The following is a 10,400-nucleotide window of genomic DNA, read 5'->3' as shown; positions in this document are numbered from 1 at the left end:
ATTTTCCATTTCCTCATCATCCAACCTCACTGTACATTCACTGACTTCACCTCTCTCGAAGACCATAACTTTACTCTTCCCTACATTCACCTATAGATTCCGTTTCTTACACACTCTTCCAAACTCATCCACCAAGCCTTGCAGCTCCCTTTCGTCTTCACTTAACAACACAGTATCATCTGCAAACAACAGTACAGGGAGTTTCCAAACACTGTCCCCTCTCTTTAGGGCCACTCCAACATCCACTACCCTACCTTGTATCTCTTTTATAACCCCATCCATAAACAGATTGAACAACCATGGAGACATGTCACATCCCTGTTTCAATCCAACCTTCAAATACAAAAACTCACTCAGTTCAATATCCACATGCACTGCAGCCTTAGCACGCTCATACATACTCTACACAGCATTCAACAACTTCCCATCTACTCCATATATTCTTAATACTTTCCACAATCCTTGTCTATCCACCGTGTCATAGGCTTTCTCCAAACCCATGAAGGCTGCATACAATTTCTTACCCTTCTGTAGAAACTTTTCCACTAAAGACCTAAGAATGAATATCTGATCTACACAACCTCTTCCCTTCCTAAAGCCTCCCTGTTCTTCTCCAACTAATTCCTTTGTCATTTTCCTAACTCTGTCATTAAGTATCCTACCGTATACTTTTCTTATTACACTAAGAAGACAAATACCCCTATGATTACCACACACTTCTTTTCTCTTCTCCCTTTGTACAAGGAAATAATTATACCTGACTTCCAATCCTCTGGGAACCTTCCTTCCAGGCAAATCTGCACATCTGCCACATCCAATCTACTACTATCTCTCCCCCATGCTTCAGCATTTCACCACACAGTCCTTCAATTCCTGGGGCTTTCCCCATTTTGACTTTCTTCATTGCTTCCACAACTTTCATCCTGCTGATTACTTCCTGTCTTCTCACCTCCCTCCTTCTCCCAGCCATTCCCCAGCCACTTATACTCGCATTACTTTCATTCCCTATGTTCATCAATTCATTATAGTGTTCTCTCCATCTGCTCACTTTTTCTCCGTTCTCAACAAGTAATCTACTATTTTTAACTTTCACCACCCTTCTAACTTCATTGCTACCCTGTCTTACGCTCTTCACCTCTTTCCTGAACATATTCTTACATTCCCTCCACTTGACACTCAAATTCCTTCCAAATTCCTCGTCCACTGTCTTCTTACTCTCTCATATTAATCTTTTCACCTCTCTCTTCCTTTCAACATATTACTCTCTCTTCCGTCTCTCAACTTCTTCCACGCCCCTATTTCTCATCCATTCATTATATGTTTTTTTTTCTTTTTTGCCACAGCCTGTCTCATCTCTTCATTCCACCATGATGTTCCTTGCACCCAGTTTTGTCTTCTCGTCACCCCACACACCACATCACATGCTGCACATATTTCTTCTGTGAATATCCTACACACATCTTCCACGTCCCCCATCTGCTCTAATTCACATTTACCCAATCGTTCCTCCACTTCTCACTTACATTCTGCCTTTTTATCATCCTCTGGTAACCGTTCCACCCTTCTTGCATATACTCCTTCCTCCCGTCCTTCCCTACTTCTATTTCTCTATTTTACTTAGACTTTGATTCTGACCACCACCAAGTGGTGGTCAGAAAGTCCATTCACCCACCCTCTATATGCTCTTGCATCCATCACACATCTTCGAATCCCTTCATCCACACACACATAATCAATCATTTCCTTCCTTTCATTCAGTTCCCCATCCACCCTTCTCATCACGTGCCATGTATACCTGTGGATCATTTTGTGCCTGAAGAGGGTACTGGCTATCACCAACCCCCTCACGGCACAAATGTCCACTAAAGCCCTGCCATTCTCAACTATCTCAGCAGGTACACCCCACTCACCAACTACTCCATCCACCTTCACATTCCTTACTTTACCATTCATAATACCAACCAAAAACACTCTCTCATTCCTTTCAGACTTTTCCATGCACTCTTCTACATTTGTCCCAAAATATTCTCTCACTCTGCTTGCACGATCTTGCGTTGGCACATACACGCACACAATCGCCCACATTTGTAGTCCAACTTTCAGTCTTACCCACACAACTGTGTTTGGATATATTCTGTAGTTTTATCAATTATCTGTTTCAGTGTATGTAGATTCGGAATCCTACCTGCTCATGAGGTTGGTTTTCTTCATATTGTTGCCATTCAGTTCGTAAGGAGTTTTTGAAGAGTTTGTAAATAGCTGATAATAAACAATAGGCTAATATGTAGATAGTTACCAAGATCTGAGTTGCAAAATAACTATTGCATTACACCATGTTTTAGGAATTTTCTTTTCTATACATTGAGTAAATAAGTGAGCGGGCCAGTTTTGAACTTCTGCTCCTGCATTTATCAGTGAAACTGCTACTGTTTCATTTTTTCCTTGGGCCTTTCTTTTTTTCATACTTTTCAGACAGATTTACTTACGTTGGTGCTGCCTGTGATATTTAACCTTGCGTCAGCTGAAAACTTAGCTGTCGGTATAATTATCTTCGATTCATACAATTCTTTGTTAACGTCTTTAACTCTCTGCACCATCTTACCTCTGCACTTTATGACTTCCCCATTTTTATCTTTCATAGATATATGTTCCTTTCATAGTGCCATTTTGAATCAGATCTGTTTCAGACTTTTCCTTTTTTGATAGTTTCTTTGATCATATCCATGTTACTCTTTTGTTTTTCTTTTCTCTGTCTTCCGTTGATTAGCTTTTTAATTCTGCTGTTTCTGTTTTATCTTTCTTTGCCTTTACTTCTTCCCATGAGCTTGAGGGTTGTTTTCGAATACTTGTTGGCTTTGATATATATTGTAAGCTTTCCCTACTACCTCCTCTGATTCCCTGAAGAGTTTTGTCAGTCTATAATTCAACTCATCATTGATGCACTCAACATAACTTAGAGCCTGAAATCTGTTCTTTATTTCTAACTGAGGGGCAACTTTGTTTCTGCTTACTTTTAATTGGCATATCATTTTAGTTTTTAACCAGTTTCTTTCTTTCACTTTTGAAACTGAATCTGTCTGTGCAACTCATCATTCTGTGATTATACTCGGTTCCACGGAGTCTGACGCACAGATTTTGCCAGCTGATGACAGGCGGAATTGGTAACACTGCGCCGTGTCCTCGGGCGGTGATTGGTCAATCTCCATCGTATTTGAACGTGCGCCAAATTGAATTTGTATTCCTACCAATCTCCTCATTTATTTGTAAGATACAGAATTATACGGCTGCAGATTAATGCAATGATATCTTTAGTGATAAATATGTCCTTTTTAATTTATTAGAGATAAACCTGAACGACACTGATAACAAAACTAAGGCGCTACTGGACGCATACGGACAACAGTTAAGGACAGAAGCAGGCCTAATGATAATTATGTTTTATTTGTTTATATTGTCATTTCACTATGATTAATTTCGTTCACATTTTACGCGGTTTAATTGTAGCGGCATAGTACAAGTTATTATTTTCTCATGGGGTTTCCTTTTATCTTTCCTTTATTCCGTCGTTAACAAATACTCGGTTCATTCTGAAATAATGTAATCCATTACTTTCCGGGTCTCTCTCTCTCTCTCTCTCTCTCTCTCTCTCTCTCTCTCATGATACTCTCTTATGAAATGCCTCAGGAAAATAAACACCAAACGTATTACTGTAAGAAAAAATTTTTACTGAATCTGACTATGAATACAAACAAAATAATGTAGCTCTGTAAAGCTACTGTTACCTATGAAGGTATTGAAAATGTGTGTTTATTAAGAACAGCATGTATTGACCCCAGTGAGATTGTGTGAGTGTGTGTGTGTGTGTGTGTGTGTGTGTGTGTGTGTGTGTGTGTGTGTGTGTGTGTATGTGTGTGTGTGTGTGTGTGCTCACACAAATCATAATCAAGAAAAGCTAAGCATATCTAAGGTAAGGTTGTATATTTAGGTCTCCATATCACTTTCCTCTTCACTTGGATCGTCCACACTACTTTCGTCAGATGCCACATTAATTACAAAATTTTCAACATAATGATCTTGTGCAATGTCCTTGGCCCTGAATTCAGCCTCAATTTTTAGTGTGTGGTCGATGCATTTCCGCCAATGTTCAGATGTTATGTTGTTGATTGCCTCGTAGGCTATTTGCTCAATTCTCTTCAGGCACTTGTTACCATTAGAGTTTTTCTGCTTCAATTCAGTTTTCACCTGTGCCCAAATTAGTTCAATGGGGTTCAGCATGCAGTGGTAGGGGGGTAGCCTGAGTACACTATGTCCCTGACTAACTGCTATCTGATCAATTTCGTATTCTTGCTTTGACTTGTGTTTTTTACAGATTTTGAAGTAACTGTACTTTAGTAGCAGAGGGATCATGGGAGATGTTGTTTGAAGCTAACCACTGTAGTAGTTCATCTTTTTTGCTGCTGGTTGTTGGCACTTTACAGGTGAATTTTGAATGGTATGGTGCATTATCTAAAACTATTAGTGATCCTTCACTGATGTTGGGAAGTAATTGTTCTTGGAACCAGATCTTGAACCGTTCATGGTCCATAGCATCATGGTAATCCCCCTTTGATCCATTCTTGGACCGGAACATCAAAAGAGCTCCAGGTATGAATCCTTGGTGACCACCAGCATGAACTATGATGAATCTGGCACCTCTCCCCGTCTTAAGTTTAGGGCCAGCTGTTCCGTCTGGATCAGTCCAACAACGCTCAACACAGATGTTTTGGTTGATCCATGTTTCATCCAAAAAGACCACCGGACGGGGATGGGAACTTGCTCTGTTGTTGTTCATTTCTCGAAGGTATTCTTTTCTGGCTGCCACAATGTCCTTCCTTTCCATCAAAATTTTCCTTCCACTTTGCACCTTCTTATACCGAAATCTCAGTTGTCTTATTATTCTAAATAATGAAGTTCGACACCCTTTGAAACTGATAGGAGGCTCCTGGACTTTCTTTAATAAAGCCGAAATCGTTGGCAGTTCACCTCGTTCATAAAACGCCAGCAGCTCTCGTCTGATGCATCCTTGGTCAAAACTGTCCAGATTTCGTACGATGGGCGATGGTTGTACACGTTTAGGAAGTGAACACATTATACCATTCGGTGACTTAGAAGCCTCTGCTATTATCCTCTGGATAGTTCTGTAGCTGACTCCAGTTGCTTTTGCTGTTTTCAGTGTCACCTGTAGTTGTGTTTCATACTGACCCTCCCTCGTAAAAAATCGGTGAACGTTCATTATAATATTTCGTCCCTGACTTCCATATTTGTGAGGGGACCGTTGGAACTTTTTGCTAAAGCCTGTGTGTTGCTCTGTACTTGCAGTGCAGGTGGCGGTAGTATTAGTGGTAGTGGCAGTAGTAGTAACAGTGGTGGTAGTAGTAGTATTACTACTTGTTGTTGCTGTAGTAGTTGTCGTTGTTGTTGTTGTTGTGGTGGTGGTGGTAATGTCATGCTGGGTCCATGCATGTTGTCCAGTACATACCTGCCGACAAATCTTTATTTCAGGCAACACATCCTAAGCAGGAATATATTAAATATAAACGAAAAACCTACAGATGAACCCGTCAATCGTAAGATTATCCTATATATAAATAATTTCATACTTCTAACAAGTATGGGCAACCTATGCAATATTTGATTCTTGAGCTGCTTTCTGTTATAATATAGGTCATCAATTATGCAGTGTTTATGGCACTATTTAAAAAGGATTTTGGGCAGTCAAGTCTTTTGACATGGTTATTACAACAGCTTCATAAATTTTAAAGGATGCTTACGTAATGTCTATATAACACAACTAAGAAAATCTACAGATATTTTTTGCTCCTTTCTGTTATCCTACCAGCCAGGGCTACGTAAGTTGAGCTGGCGTTTCCAGCTAGCCTACAGGCCATATTCGGGCGCTATCACGTTCGCAAACATGGCCTACTGTCTCGCTCGCTGTTACCTCTACACCAGCACTGTTATAACTGATTGTACTAATTCGTATAATCGCTCTTCCTTATTACTATTTATTACCAACAAGTAATGGAACTACAACCCACGATGAATATTAACACGACGGAAGAGTACAGAAAGTATTTGCTTGAGAACAATTTTTGAATTATGAACTGTACATAGCATCATCACACACTACGACTAAGTTAGGACTAAAGTTAGGACTAAAGATACCAAAAATTCTTACAGTAGATGAGGTAATGAAAGGCATGGTGTAGACTGTGACAGTGTAGCAGTAGTGGGAAAAACATTCGAGCCTTCAAAGGACCTACGAAACCACCTTGCTCCGAACGTCTGAATTCCCGCGACAATCGCCAACACTTGTCCGTATACGTCCAGTTGCGACTTTACTTAGTTTTGTTATCAGTGTCGTTCAGGTTTATCTCTAATAAATTAATAGGGACATATTTATCATTAAAGATATCATTGCATTAATTTATATCTTTATATTCCTGTATCTTACAAATAAATGTGGGGGGTGGCAGGAATACGAAGTCAACAGGGCTCACGTTCAAACACAACGGAAATCCACCAATCACCGCCCGAGTGCATCGCGCAGTGTTACCAGATCCACCTGTCCTCGGCTGGCAAAATCAGTGCGTCAGACTCCGTGGAACCGAGTATAGTTCTATACAGATTTTGTTGACAACCTTGCCATTAGTGATCGTGTTGTTCTTATCTGCTGCAGTGAAGTCGATTTCATCATTTGTTTCTCGATTTAGGCTTCTCCATGTCCAATGTCTTCCTGATCTTCTGTGGAAGAATGTGTTCATTATTCTCATGTCGTACATTTCAGCTAAAGTTACCACCATTTCACCTCTGTCATTCCTCTCTCCTACTCCGAGTTTTTCCATACATGCTTCTCCATTTTTCGATTTGCCAACTTTTGCATTGAAGTCTCCCATGAATATAGTACATCTGGTCATTTCTACCTCAAGAACCTGGGGGATGTCATCACAGAATGTATCTATTTCTTCATCTGTGCTTTGAGAAGTGGATGCATGTACTAGCCTTACTTTCAGGGTGTCTGTTGCATAGTCGAACTACAATCCATGCTGCTTTGTTGAACACTGTTGAATTTAAGAATGTTTCTGCCAGATTTCTGTTCATTAGAAATCCTACACCACTATCGCTTTCATTCTGCCTTCTTCCATAGTAAAACAGATGATTGCTGTCTTAGAGCTGAATTAAATTTCCTTTTCTGTGGATCTCATTCACACCTACATTATCCCAATTAATATTTTCTAATTCAGTCATTAAAGTATCATGTTTGTAATCTGCTGCAAGGCATCTTACATTTTACGTGTAGATTTTCATGGATATCAGTTTGTTTAATGTCCCAGTCTCTGATTTGCCGAGACAGCGCCTATTCACCTTTGGTGCATACTGCCCGTAAGCACAGGAGGCAGTGCAGTTGGACCTTTAATAGACGATGATCCAACAGGGAAGCCTATAAAATCATTATCAGTAGAATTCATGTTTGATTCGGGGGGTTGTGGCAAAGAATCTCACCTCCCTGCTACAAAGTTTCTGGTGAGATGTAATTTTTTTGCCACCTTGTTCATTATATTCAGTGGGGCCCTATTTATCTATAGGGGGTCCCATGGTTCACGCTATGGCGGTACCTAATATATCTACGAGACGAATATATATATATATATATATATATATATATATATATATATATAATTTCCTGTGGCACCCCACGGGATGCATAGGGCCTTGATGAACTCTCTCCACCAATATTGGTCTCTTGCCATCTCCTTCAGGTCCCACCAACACTCCTCTCCTGTTTCTTTTTTCATTGTCCTCAACCAGGTTTCCCTCGGCCAACCTCTACCTCTTCTTCCTCTAGCAGCCCACTCTGGCACATCCTGTGCTTCTTTTCTGTATATGTGCCCCAGCCACTTCCATCGAGACAGTCTCACATATTCATCAACTGGTTCCACTCTCGTAATATCCCTTACTCTTTCATTTGTAACTGTCTTGCCACTTTACCCCAAGAATCCTTCTCAGTATTTTATTCTCAAATCCTAATACTTTCTGATCTGTTGTAATTGTACACTACCATGACTCATGCCCATAAATTAAAATTGGTCTAACCATGGAATTGTAAATTTTCACTTTAGTATGTACCGAAAGCATATTATTATTCCAAACAGATTTCAACATTCTAACAGCTCGCCAAGCCTGTCTAATCCTCTCCTCAATTTCATTATTTAATGATCCATTAGATGATACAATCGTTCCCAGATATTTAAAGTTTTCTACATTCTTCACCACATTATTCCCAATTACACAATCGATTTGGTTCTCCACGTTCATATTAATAATTTCAGTCTTTCCACAATTTATTACCAATCCCACTTTTTCTCCTTCCTCTACCAGACAATCAAGCACCCTCTGCATCTCGTAAATACTTCCGCAAATCAGTACAATATCCTCAGCATAGTCCAAATCCATCAGCTTCTTATTTTCTTTCCAGTTAATTCCTGCACCTGTTCTCCTTACAACCTTTCTCATAACATAACCCATAACCAAAACAAACAGCAATGGCAAAGAACTCCTCCTTGAATCACTCCTGACCTAACTTCAAATGGATCACTCAAAGAACCACCCACCATTACCTTACAAAAAGTATCTTCATGCAGACTTTTAATAATATTTACAAACTTTTCAGGTATACCATAAAATCTCATGATTTTCAACATAGCTCCACGTGAAACACAATCAAAAGCCTTTTCAAAATCCACAAAACACATACTAAGTGGCATTTTCATCTCATTAGCTTGTTGCATTAGATGCCTTACAATAAAAATCTGATCATTACAACCTCGACCCTTTCTAAATCCCGTTTGTTCTTCTCTTAAAAGTTTGTCAATTACTGGCTCTGTCCTGTTCAACAAGATTTTGGAAAGACGTTAGCAACTACAGGTGTCAAAGTTATCCTCCTCCAATTGCCACACACACTTAAATCTCCCTTTTTTTGTATTTTTATAATCACTCCAGTTTTCCACTCTTCTGGAATTCCACCATTACCCCAAGCCACATTAAAAAGTTTCAAAAGCGCATTCATCAATTCGTCATTTTCCACCTTAAGCATTTCAGGAAATATTCCATCCTCTCCTGGGGCCTTAAAATTCTTTAACTCCTTTATAGATTTTGCTACCTCTTCCAAGGTTATATCCCCTGTTTCTATCTGCAGATCTCTCTCGGCTGGCAAAATGTCCTCTTCAGCTGGGATTGGTCTATTTAGAACAGATTCAAAGTGCTCTTTCCACCTTCCTTTTATATCCAAATCTTTAGTCATCAAATTACCATTTCTGTCTCGCACAGGTATTTCCTTCCTTTTCTTTTCAGTCCCAGTTAACTCCTTTATGGCCTGATACGCTGCTCTTGTGCTCTGACCGTCATTTTTACTTAATTTAATTTCTGTCTCTGTTACCCTTTCATCATATTGCCTCCTTTTATCACGTCTAACGAGTCTTTGTACTTCAGAATGTAAACTCTAGTACTTTGCTCTAAGTACTTCAACTACCTGACCATCAACATGTTGTTCTTCACTTCTTAACTTAGCCTCTTTCCTTTTCTGAATTGCACTCCATGTTTCATCTGACATCCACTTTTTTCCTTTTTGCTTTTCCCTTTTTCTTAGTAGTAACCTTAGCACTCTCATGCAAAACCTCTTTTACCTCTCTTCACATTTGATTAATATCATTGTCTTCAGATTCCATCAAAGACTGCAGGACTAGAAACCTGTTCCTACATTCCCACCGAAACTTTTCCTTCGTGTTCTCATCACTCCTCAGCTCATCAAGATCATAATTATTACCTCCTGTACAATTACCATTAACGTTTCTTTTAAGTTTTATTTTAATCTTTGACACAACAAGTTGATGATCACTACCTATATCTACCCCCCTCCTTACACAAACATCTTGCAAATAACTCCTATGCCTTCTGCCAATTGCAATGTGGTCAATCTGGTTACAACATTTACCACATGGTGAAATCCAAGTAGTTTTATGTATTTTTCTATGCTCAAAGATAGTTCCACCAATTATAAGGTCATTTGCCAAACAAACGCTTCCAAATTGCACCCCATTTTCGTTTCTTATACCAACACCCTCCTTACCCATACAATCTTCAAAGCCATCCTTACTACTGCCAACAATCGCATTAAAATCACCAATACAAACTAACACATCATGTCTTGCCACTCTATTCACTACATCCTGCAGCTTCTCATAAAAGTCATCCTTCATTTCATCAGCAACCTCATTTGTCGGAGCGTACCCTAACACCATACTGATATTACCATGGTCAGATTTTAAACGAGCATAAAGCAAGCGCTCATTATTTGGTTCAAA

This window comes from Coenobita brevimanus, chromosome 101, assembly GCF_032717465.1.
Source record: "Coenobita brevimanus isolate Jiangsu-jjx chromosome 101, ASM3271746v2, whole genome shotgun sequence".
NCBI lineage: Eukaryota > Metazoa > Arthropoda > Malacostraca > Decapoda > Coenobitidae > Coenobita > Coenobita brevimanus.
Note: the sequence above shows the minus strand (reverse complement) of the source record.